Consider the following 10728-nt stretch of genomic DNA (forward strand, 5'->3'; position numbering starts at 1 on the left):
AAATCAAAATATTGAGAAAATCGCCTTTAAAGTTGTCCAAATGTAGTCCTTAGCAATGCAGATTACTAATCAAAAATTAAGATTTCATATATTTACAGTAGGAAATTTACAAAATATCTTAATGGAACATGATTTTTACTTGGCATAAAAGATAAATCGATAATTTTGACCCATACAATGTATTGTTGGCTATTGCTAGAAATATACCTGTGCGACTTGTGACTGGTTTTGTGGTCCAGGGTCACATACAAACAATTATTTTAAGCTGTTTGTGTGTGTTTAACTTTTATTAACTAGCTAACTGTGTTCTGTGTGCTTGTAAGTAGCCATAGTTTGTGAATAAAATTGTCCCCCAAAGTGTGGTAAATGTAACAAAACCTCCCTTTGGGCATGTCCTCAATTGGAAAAAATATACATAACTAAGGAAAAGTATGTGTGTGTCAGGTTTTGCCTATACTGAGGGGAACAAATGTCTCCACAGGGATAGTGAAACCTGAATTCAGCTACATTGTGTAGAATAGATAACAACTTTAGTGAGGAAAGCAACTTAATGAACATAATAAACGATGTCTTAATGAAAGTGTAAACATTTAGAAACTTTTCTGTAAGAAAAACCGGGCTAGTTATTTTGGTGACTAATGTTTTGGACCTTCATATCGTCTTAATGCGGGGAAACATGAACTAGTAACCTTTAGGATATTCACATGACTAACAGGATTACACCCACTTTAATAAAGCTTAACCTCTGTGCAGGGATAGAAAAACTGGCTAATGGAGATGACTGATTGACAATGTATTTAATACACAGTGTCTGCTGTTTACTTAGAATATTAAACATTAAAGGGGTCATATGATGCGATTTCAATTTTTCCTTTCTCTTTGGAGTGTTACAAGCACTTGGTGCATAAAGAAGATCTGGAAACGTAGCAAGGAGATCTGTAAAATAATTTTCAATTCAATTCGAGTTTATTTGTATAGCGCTTTTCACGATACAAATCGTTGCAAAGCAACTTTACAGCAAATAATAAAGTCGTTTTTTTTTTTCTTTTGCGCACAAAAAGTATTCTCGTAGCTTCGTATAATTACGGTTAAACCCCTGATGTCACATGGATTATTTTACAGATCTCCTTGCTACGTTTCTGTACTTGGGAACATTTTAGTAACCTTTAGTCTAAACGCATTTTAGACATGCGTTGCTGTCTATGCAGGGTCAGACAGCTCCCAGATTCCATCAAAAATATCTTAATTTGTGTTCCGAAGATGAACGAAGGTCTTACGGGTTTGAAACGACATGAGGGTGAGTAATTAATGACAGAATTTTCATTTTTGGGTGAACTAACCCTTTAAGCCAGTGAGGGGGTGTATGATAAAATTGGAAAGATGCATTGAGGTATGGATCTTTAAAAACAACGATAATCTCTGTTGCACACAGTAAAGACATGCATGACCAAACTTTTGACAGATGCAAGCATGGTTTGTTGTCACTTAGGCTATACTGTTTTTGTGCATTTTGAGTTTTAGGCCAGTGTAAGCCATGTTCAAAAATATATAAAAAAATCAGATTTGCAGTCCAATTTTTAGGGAAAAAGTATTAAAACTGAGGAGCAGTACGGGGTCTGACACTTCAAAAAGTCCAATTATTATGTTGGATTTAATTATACTATTTTTTTAACTTTAAAAAGTAGATTCATGCAGTCATCATGCCCTAAACATTTCCAGAAAGTGACTGACTTGATTTTAGTAATATGGCAGTTCATTCTACAGTGAGTTGGAACAAATCTTGGTTATTTAATGTAATCTTGTATACAAAAAATTTTGTTTCCTGCAGTCATGCTTACAGCTTCCTGTATTTGAGTGTTAAATCAAACCTGTCCACAAATATATTGGCTTATTTAAAATTCCGCCAAAGTTATAAACCTCCATTCAGATTGTACGATGGGTGCAGCAGTTTCACTGATGCATTGCCAGTCATTGTGACAGCTGCACAGTTTACAGTTATTGGTGTCATCATACCCGACCGCCCAAGGTGATGTTTTCAGTCATATCGCCCCCTCAGGTGAACATTAGTAGAAAACTAAATCTGGCAGTTCCAATTACTCTTAGGCCAAAAACATAACAAGGCCATTACATTAAAAATAAGATTAATTGTGTAAGTCCTCAACAGCATGGGCTAAATTAAAGCCCTCTTACAGAATTATGTGACAAAATTTGAGGGAGTTTGAGGGCAGTGAGTGGGCGTTGAAGTGCCGAACTGTCTGGAGAGGATTATGGGATATGGCAATTTATTGGCTGGAAGACGAAGAGGAGGACTGTTTTAAAAGGTGAAATTGATGAGCAGCAGAAGTACGAAAAGAAAAGACACAAGTAACAATTAAAATAAACAGCTGCTCATTAACAAATGTGCAGATGAGAAAATGTGGTTGCGAGAAGAAACTACAGGTCACAGATGACAGGTCAGTAAGAATTTAGGATGGTTTAAGCAATTAAAAGAAAATGTTAATGAGGAATACTAAACAAGCAGCCATGAATTCACTAGCATTGAGAGACTTGCAATCCTAGCTTCAGATTTGGAGAGAGTAAAGCCTGTTTTCCCCTGAGTGTTGTGATTGCCATGTTTGAAAATCTGTTAGGAAAGGAACTAGGATGACAATAACTTTCCTGACAAAAGGCCAGTTTTGTTTGTTGCAAAAAATAAATGAACTGTATCATATGGAAGAAGAAAAAATAAACTACCTAGGGTATAAACTAACAATCGCAACTCAAGCCAAACTTGTTGAACTTAATGAATTTCCACATGCTACTTCCTAGCTCTATCTCTCTGGTCACAGCTGCCAACCTTTTCTCACTTTGCTATTTTAAAGCAGAGTTGATGCATCTAGCCAACATCGAGAACCCTGATTGAGGAGTAAGATAAGTGGTTTATATTAAGGAATCAGGCTTAATTAATCCTGGACCTTTGTGTTTAAATGTAGTCGCCTGGGTCTGTAGTTTTAGAGTGTATTAGATGGAAACAGCACTCACTTTTTCACTTGTGGTGGCTGAAAGGCCTGTGATTTATTGGTGTGCTGCTTTCATACCTTGTTAATACCACCGAGAGCTGGTACGCTGGCCTTGTGCTACTTGTTGAAACGCAGAGCAGCCAATTTCCTCTCTCCCAGCATTTTCACTCTTAACGTGGAACAAAAAGCATCTCTGAGATTTACCTCAGCAATTTAGTAGGTGGTTAAACAGCATGAAAACATTCATACCATCTCATGACGGTTCCCGGAGAATGCTGCTCTCATGTTTGCAGGGAGTGCTCCTGAGTCTTCTGTGATAATATCTTCCAGCCACTTGTCTGTCTGTTGTTGTTGACAACTGATATATCAGCTGTCGTTATCACCAGCCTCCCAAATGCTGGTGGATAGAAGCAAATCCCTGCAATTTCTGAAGAGTCCACCAGGTTTAACCTGCATATCAATCCAATATTCTTTCTCTCTCTGTGGATTTGTGGATATAAGGGCTGCATTATTCGGTCAGACAATCATATTTTGATTATTTTGATAGGTAAATGCAATTTTAACTGTGATGGGATAAACATTCAACACCTATTTTTGCTATTGCTTGGGAGTTTGTGCTTGATGATTGGAAATTTTCACTACATTTCATGTCAAGTCAAGTCTGCTTTATTGTCAATTCTTCCACATGTACAGCACATACACACAGAGAATTGAAATTGCGTTACTCTCAGACCCTTGGTGCATACAGATAACACTAACAGTAGAACATAAATACAGATAGATACAGATTTAAATATAAAATACAACTATACAATTATACAAATAAGGTAAAATGTAAAAAAATATATAAAGCAGCACAAGGCGCATGGCAGATAGAGTGCAAACCAGTGAAGTAAACAACAGTGCAGATATAATGATTGTAGTGCAAAAGAGCTTATTCAGACTGATTAAAGTGACAGTGTGTGTGTGTATTTGGGAGGGGGGAGTGGGAGAGCCTTGGGGGGCCCCAGTGTTCATTGTGATGGTGCTGGATGTGTTGCTGCCGACCCGTACTGCCTGAGGTCTTCCAGTCAGAAAGTCCAACAGCCAGTTGCACAGCGAAGTGTTGAGCCCCAGCTGGACCAGTTTGTGTTGAGGGATGATTGTGTTGAATGCTGAACTGAAGTCTATGAACAGCATTCTGACGTATGAGCCTTTTTTGTCCAGGTGTGTGAGTGCTGAGTGGAGGGTAGTGGCGATGGCGTCATCGGTCGAGCGGTTGGACCGATATGCAAACTGGAAGGGGTCCAGGGAGGGGGGGAGGGCAGACTTGATATGGTGCATGACTAGCCGTTCAAAGCACTTCACGAGGATGGGGGTAAGTGCAACTGGACGGTAGTCATTGAAGCAGGATGGAGACGGCTTCTTAATATTTGCATATTAGTGTGGGAATAATTCTACGGGTCAAGCGCTTTCCACAAGGAAATGACTCTGACAGTATATGTTGTTTTTTTTTGTTTTTGTTTTTTTTTATCTGTTGTATCAGGCTAAATGTAAATCGAATGTGAATTTGGTAAGATAGCATTTAATTTGATCCATATACATGAATCTCTAAAAATCACACAATGCACGAATCCCTGCTAAACAGTATAAAATTTAATTGAAGCAGCAGCTCTCATGTTCCAGGTGCAAGTTCAGAGAGAAAAAAAACTTGTGTACAACCTAAAAAATAAAGAAATTAAAAAATACATAAGAACAAATCAGTGAATCAGTTGAATGAATGACTCGATGACTCACTCATTGAGTCACTTGTTGCAACCGTATTGATGTAACTTGCTGAAAGTTGCCCATCACCACTACATAGCAACTTATATTTTCTTCACAAAATGCTAATATCTAGTTTATTTTTCAGTTAATGTTTCACTAAAAGCTTTTATTCCATCACTTTTCCAATTCTGAAATATTACTGTACATGTAATATGTACCATAAAGACTTCTTCACAATGTTATTCGGATCTTTTCAGATCCTAAATGAAAGCTTGACAGAAGTGTAGTATATCATCCATCATAAAAAAAGTATTTTTAGATTTTATGCATCAGCTTAACTTCACCTCATCCCGTTACTTCTCACAAATCTCAGCTGTGATATCTAGCAATCACATATTCCTGTAGAAAGCTCAAAGTTCTCTTTTATTAACTGAACCGTATTGAACGATCAGATATATTGCGAATATCTGCAGCAGAGACTGAGAAGAGAATAAACGGCAGAGGTTTGAATGGAATGCTGCTTTGGAAAAAAAATAAGCTTCTTGCTGATAAGATTGAGAGGGCGCTAATTTGATTTCACAGCGAGCTGCTCAACATTATCTGTCTAATTCCACTTTCCTTTACCTTACATCAACATTTTCTTGTCTCTCATTAAAGCCTAATCATTTGAGCCACCATCACAGGGCCAGACAGGAGCACAGGGTGCTGTCAGAATGAATGACCATCCAGACGATTCAGAGACCCGAGATTAATCAGTGTTTTGATATTTCTGAATTAATTCGCAATGGCGGAAATGGACCTCTACTGTAGTTTGATTTATTTTTTGGCGGAAAGGAGCTTGCGTCCTGCCCCGGTAAGGGGATGAAAGACTAGGCGCATCTGTTAGCGAGTGCATTAGCGACAGCTGTTTGTCACTCATTCTGGTTTGAACCGCCATCGGGGCATAATGACATTGTGGCGGCTCTTTGGCTTGGCCACACACCAAATGGTCCAACACCTTGCTGTCTCTCAGACCATTTCCTTTCACCAGACTCATTAACCTTTCAGAGGACAGAGAGTGAGAGGAGGAAAAACAAAAACAAGGCAGAAAAACACTGCGGATGTAATCACACTTAGCCTTGGTTTTTCCTATTTTTCTTTGAAACCTAAAATCACAGAAAGTGTCCTCTACAAAAAAGTCTCCATCTTTTGCTTTGGCTTTCTCTCAATAAATTTGGCCTAGATGATTCATTTCCTGACCACGAAAGTGGAATTGTGATTTTGGAGAAATTGCATGTTTTCGATATCCATTACTTGCCTTTGAGAGCATAGATGGGCCACTTGTGAAGTCAAAATGTGCCAAGTTATGTAACCTCAAAACTACAAAGGTTTTTTTGTTTTTCACCAAATAGTGGATGTTTTAAAGCATACGTCAGTTCTCAGTCTAAAAATCATATGATGCTGCTGAACAGTTCTTCTACAATTTGTGCTTAATTGTGGTCAAATTTGGTGTACAAACCTCAGCAATTTGCTGTCTTAACTTGTACTGTATATATTGGCATTATATTGACTGCTGGTCATGCTGCGTTGTCACTGACCAACCCCTATTGACCAATACTTAGAAATATGAAATATGTATGCTGTTGTATTTATTTTGCGGTTGCTTGTCACTGCATTATCAGGTACTTTCAAAATAGAGTCCAGTACCCTTCAGGGGTGATAGAGGGTCTGTGGAAGAGTTCAGAGAAAAAAAGGTTTCTACATCTAAAATTACTTTTAATAGTGGGTAAAAAATGATATCAACTTAAGTTTATATGTAAAGAATTAAATACAAAGTTAACATTTACTGAAGTTTACTCTTCAGGTTAATACATCTAAAATTACTCTGATAGCAGAAAAGGATATGCTGTCAAATTAAGTTTATATTTTCCAAATAAAAATGTAATCACTTGTTTTGGATTCAGTGCAATGACAATTTAAAATCCAGTTGTATAATTTATATATTGTCACACTTAATATTTTTCTCTTATAGTTTACATGAGTTTGTATACATTCAAAATATGTTGCTGCATTTGTTTTTAAGGAAGTTTCATCATATTCTGAGTTCTTTTGGGAGTCAAAAAGTTTAAGAATCCCAGACATATAAGATTCCTTCACAAGATTTTTTTCTCAAGATTGAATCTCTGGATGTCTTTTATCCTCTTGGTTTATTCGACAGAAACAATAACATACATCAAGCTCATTTTAGAACCATTTCAAAACAACAAAAGCTTTACTGTAATTATTCAGATCCTTGAACAACAACAGACAGGCAGCGTTACCTAGCACAGGTTGCCAGCACTTCACTTCATTCTTAAAATGCATCCCCGCAGCAAAACACACTCCTTAGACTTGATATTTTGCCCACGCACACCTATTAGAAATTCCTGAATGCTGTTTACAGTCTACTTTATCACCAAGGCCCAGAACTAAGCGGTTGATACCTGCATCCCCAGAACTGGTGCTAGTAGGAGAGAGCTGTAGGACTCAGCTTTTCAGCATGTCACTTTTTTCCTGCCAGATTGCGTCACTGTGGCGAGCAGTTCAGGGCTGACTAGTTCAGGTGTGTGGCGCTGAGCGCCTGTGGGGAGGCGTTGCTCTGGGCATCTGGACCGCAGCCAAAGACTTTAGAGGTGGGAGACCGGTTTCACTGAATTAGGTGCTTAAAGGTCTAAACTCCGCCTCTGCAGAGCAAGGTTAACAAAATCAAGACTGCACAAGCATAAACACACACAAAACACATCCAAACAGATAACTGTGATCACAAAAACCTGCAAATGAAGGTAAGGAGTGCCTGGTAACAAGGGTACAGGGATAATTTCTCTCACTAAGCATTTGATTGCATGCCAGATTTTATATGAAAACTAAGACTCTTTTTTTCAGCTCAGGACAGAGTTCATTAGCCATTAAAGAGCTATGTTTTTCTGTTCAGGGTTCTGATTGAACGGTCAATCACTCACTCCCTTGTACTCGTCTATTACATGCATAATCAATGTTATGTATAGATATAGACCATCATCATTTGCTTCCCTTCATTTGCTTGAATAAAAAGACTCCTGAGGCCCGGGTATTTTTAGTCCGCTGATGGGACTGGGTCTGTTGCACAAAGTGAAACAGTTTGCAAGAAGAATTTACGTCTCTTGTTTATTTCTCTCGGGAGGGTCTGTCATTAAAGTGGCAAGATGTTCACAATCTGTCTTATAAGAGATGAAGAAGGTATTTAATACATATTATGTCACCCGGACTTGTGTTCTGCTTTGCACCAAAATTGTCAAGGGACATCTTTTTTCTTAGGTCATGCAAAAGCGCTATTCTGTAAAAATTATTTAGGAAAATTACCTACTCCGGGGGGCCTTTAGTCCTGTCCAGAGAGGAATATCAGTGATGGCACAATCATTTTGACGTTCATTGAATGCTGTAACTAAAGCTACATTTCTTGTTGTGCTTCTTGGTGTACCTTCAATATGGATCTTGACTTTTTATGGATTTAGAAGAATGAGCATAGTAGCAACGTCAAGTATGATCCTCACCTTAATTAATTTTTCCCTTAATTGTATACTTAATGATTGATGATGATCATATGTGATGTGATCTAGGAAAACCCACCACATGGTGAAATTTTGATACCATATGAAAGCTGGGTTCAAGCCTTTCCAAAACTTTCCAAAATGTAACAAAAGTTATGGTTATCTGAATTTGGCTGATAGCTATGATTTTCAGGAATGGAATTTTGAGAAAAACAGGTTTAAAGTGAGGCAATGAAAATAGAAATACAACAGTCAAGTATCACAAATAAACGTCAATTTACTGTGGTAAAATACTTATTTTAGTCACTGTACATGATGTAAAAGATACAAAATGACCCCAATGAACACAGAACACTTGCAAACCTTAGAACATGAAGTGTATATGTCTGTTCATAAAACATTACAGATTAATGCGTGCAGGCTCTCCAATTCTTCTCCTGTTCTACTCTGGACTTAACACATAACCAGAAACAGTTCGGGGTTGTAACTTGTAGTTTTGTGTTCTAAACTTGTAGTTTTAGTTCATGCTGTCACTATTTGAACTAAATGAAAGTAATGCATAGTGATATGAAAATGGTGCTGGGGGTTCTTTAAGAAAGAGGGCTGTCTGTCAGGAGTGCTATATTGCATCATTACACAAACAGACTAACATTACCCCGAAGAGGACAGTTTTCCATTGTTTATCATGGGCATAGTCTCTGAACTTTTGATCACCCCTTGTATGTTTAGATAACATGAATAGTGTACATTGTAGTTTACATTTAGAAAAGCGAGCGCAGTTTGTGCACCTGTGCATATAACTAGGGATGCATCGATCCGATACTCAGTATCGGTATCGGCTCCGATACTGCCATTTTCTGTTGGATCGGGTATCGGTCAGACAAGACCGATCCAAATCCGATATAGGCCGTATATTATTCTGTGTTATTGTTAAGCCCCGCGAAAGGCACAAAAACATTATAAAGCACCATAACGTTTTCGTGCACTATATTTCAAGTGTTTTGAAGCCGTTCCATAGTGTAATGTGAAGTATAGATGAATATTTAAGTCAAGTTCACGTAAACTCTTCTCCCTGCTGCGTCTGTCTGTCATCCTCCATTCAGAATTCAAACTGTGTGTCACGTTCGGTTACTACAGTCAAAGTCCCTTTAAGTCAAGTCATGTCACTCGGCGGCCATCTTTGAAATGCCTGTCGGGCATGCGAGTGCAGCTCCTATCTCTTTGTATGGGGAAACATCAAATTCTCCCAAAACTGTTCACTAAGCTTACAATTAAATTTCATATTTGAAATCACCAATGAAATCTGACAACAACTGTGTCATAAATGTTGTTTCTTTTGCTCAAATAGCATTATAAAAAGCTTATTTTTAAGGCTAGATCAGCCAGTGTGCATGTGCAGTCCTAAGCGCGCATCTCAGAACGCTGACTGTTTCTATAGCAACCGGGACTTCTAATGCCAGCTGCAGTGACGCAATGACTTTACTGATTAGCGATTGGCTCTATTACTCAGAAGGCGGGGTTTCCTGCAATTGAGCGGCCATATTAAGCATTGCATTTTTCCTCATTCAAAACAATACGAGTGACATGTTTTGGGTATTCTATAGTCTTTGCTACAGTCAAAACGATTAAACTCTCTTCAAGAGCGCACAATAACTGAGATTTAAAACTGTTAAAAGAAAAGGCTCAATAAAATATTGCACAGATATAATACACTACGCAGCAATATCTCTTCCCTTTTTTATGCGGAGCGCTGCACGCTGTGACTCCATGTTGCTTCAAGCTCATCATTCTGCACACGGGATGTACATAAGCGCTTTATGCTGCTCTGTATTGGAGCCATACCCTTTCGTATTATACTTTTGCGCAATGAAAGATTATCAATAGTCTTTTTTTTCTGTTCTATCTATCATATGTTGCTGTGTTGCTGCCTTCATTACTGTGCTATGCATTTAAAATAAATGTTTTTTAATTTTATAGTATATATCTTATATATATATTTAGGCTACTTGTTAGGGCTGTGCGATATTGGGGAAAAAAAGTGATAGCGATAACTTGTTAAAAATGCGATATTCGATATGCGATACAATATTGCTTAAAGTGTGAAAAATCTATTTAAATTATATTTTAAAATATTTAAAAATGAAAATTATATAACCAATTTGTTTCACATTCTTTCTTGGAAAAGAAAGAATCACTACAACTTCAGAAAGTGATCAGCAGTGTTTTAGCAGTACATAAAAAGTAATGTCATAAATCAGAAAATGTAATTTTAACATCAATGTGAACATACAAACAAAAAAATGAATGACACTAATTTTATATCACTGTGAATTTGCTTTCCATACACTTTAAGTACTTCTTCATATACCACAGCAAAAACTATAGTCTGAGAAAGTTCAAACATGATGAAAGGCAAGTGAACAGTCAGTAAAAAAAAA

The 10728-nt window shown here is 37.5% G+C and overlaps 1 protein-coding gene across 7 annotated transcripts in view; it reads left to right on the plus strand.

Moving 5' to 3' along the window:
* The window catches only part of ntm (neurotrimin), an 86306-nt gene that overhangs the window by 1574 nt on the left and 74004 nt on the right, over positions 1-10728 (plus strand). The gene's annotated exons all lie outside the window — the stretch shown is intronic.

Source organism: Sinocyclocheilus anshuiensis, unplaced genomic scaffold, assembly GCF_001515605.1.
Source record: "Sinocyclocheilus anshuiensis isolate Anshui unplaced genomic scaffold, SAMN03320099.WGS_v1.1 scaffold437, whole genome shotgun sequence".
Classification (NCBI taxonomy): domain Eukaryota; kingdom Metazoa; phylum Chordata; class Actinopteri; order Cypriniformes; family Cyprinidae; genus Sinocyclocheilus; species Sinocyclocheilus anshuiensis.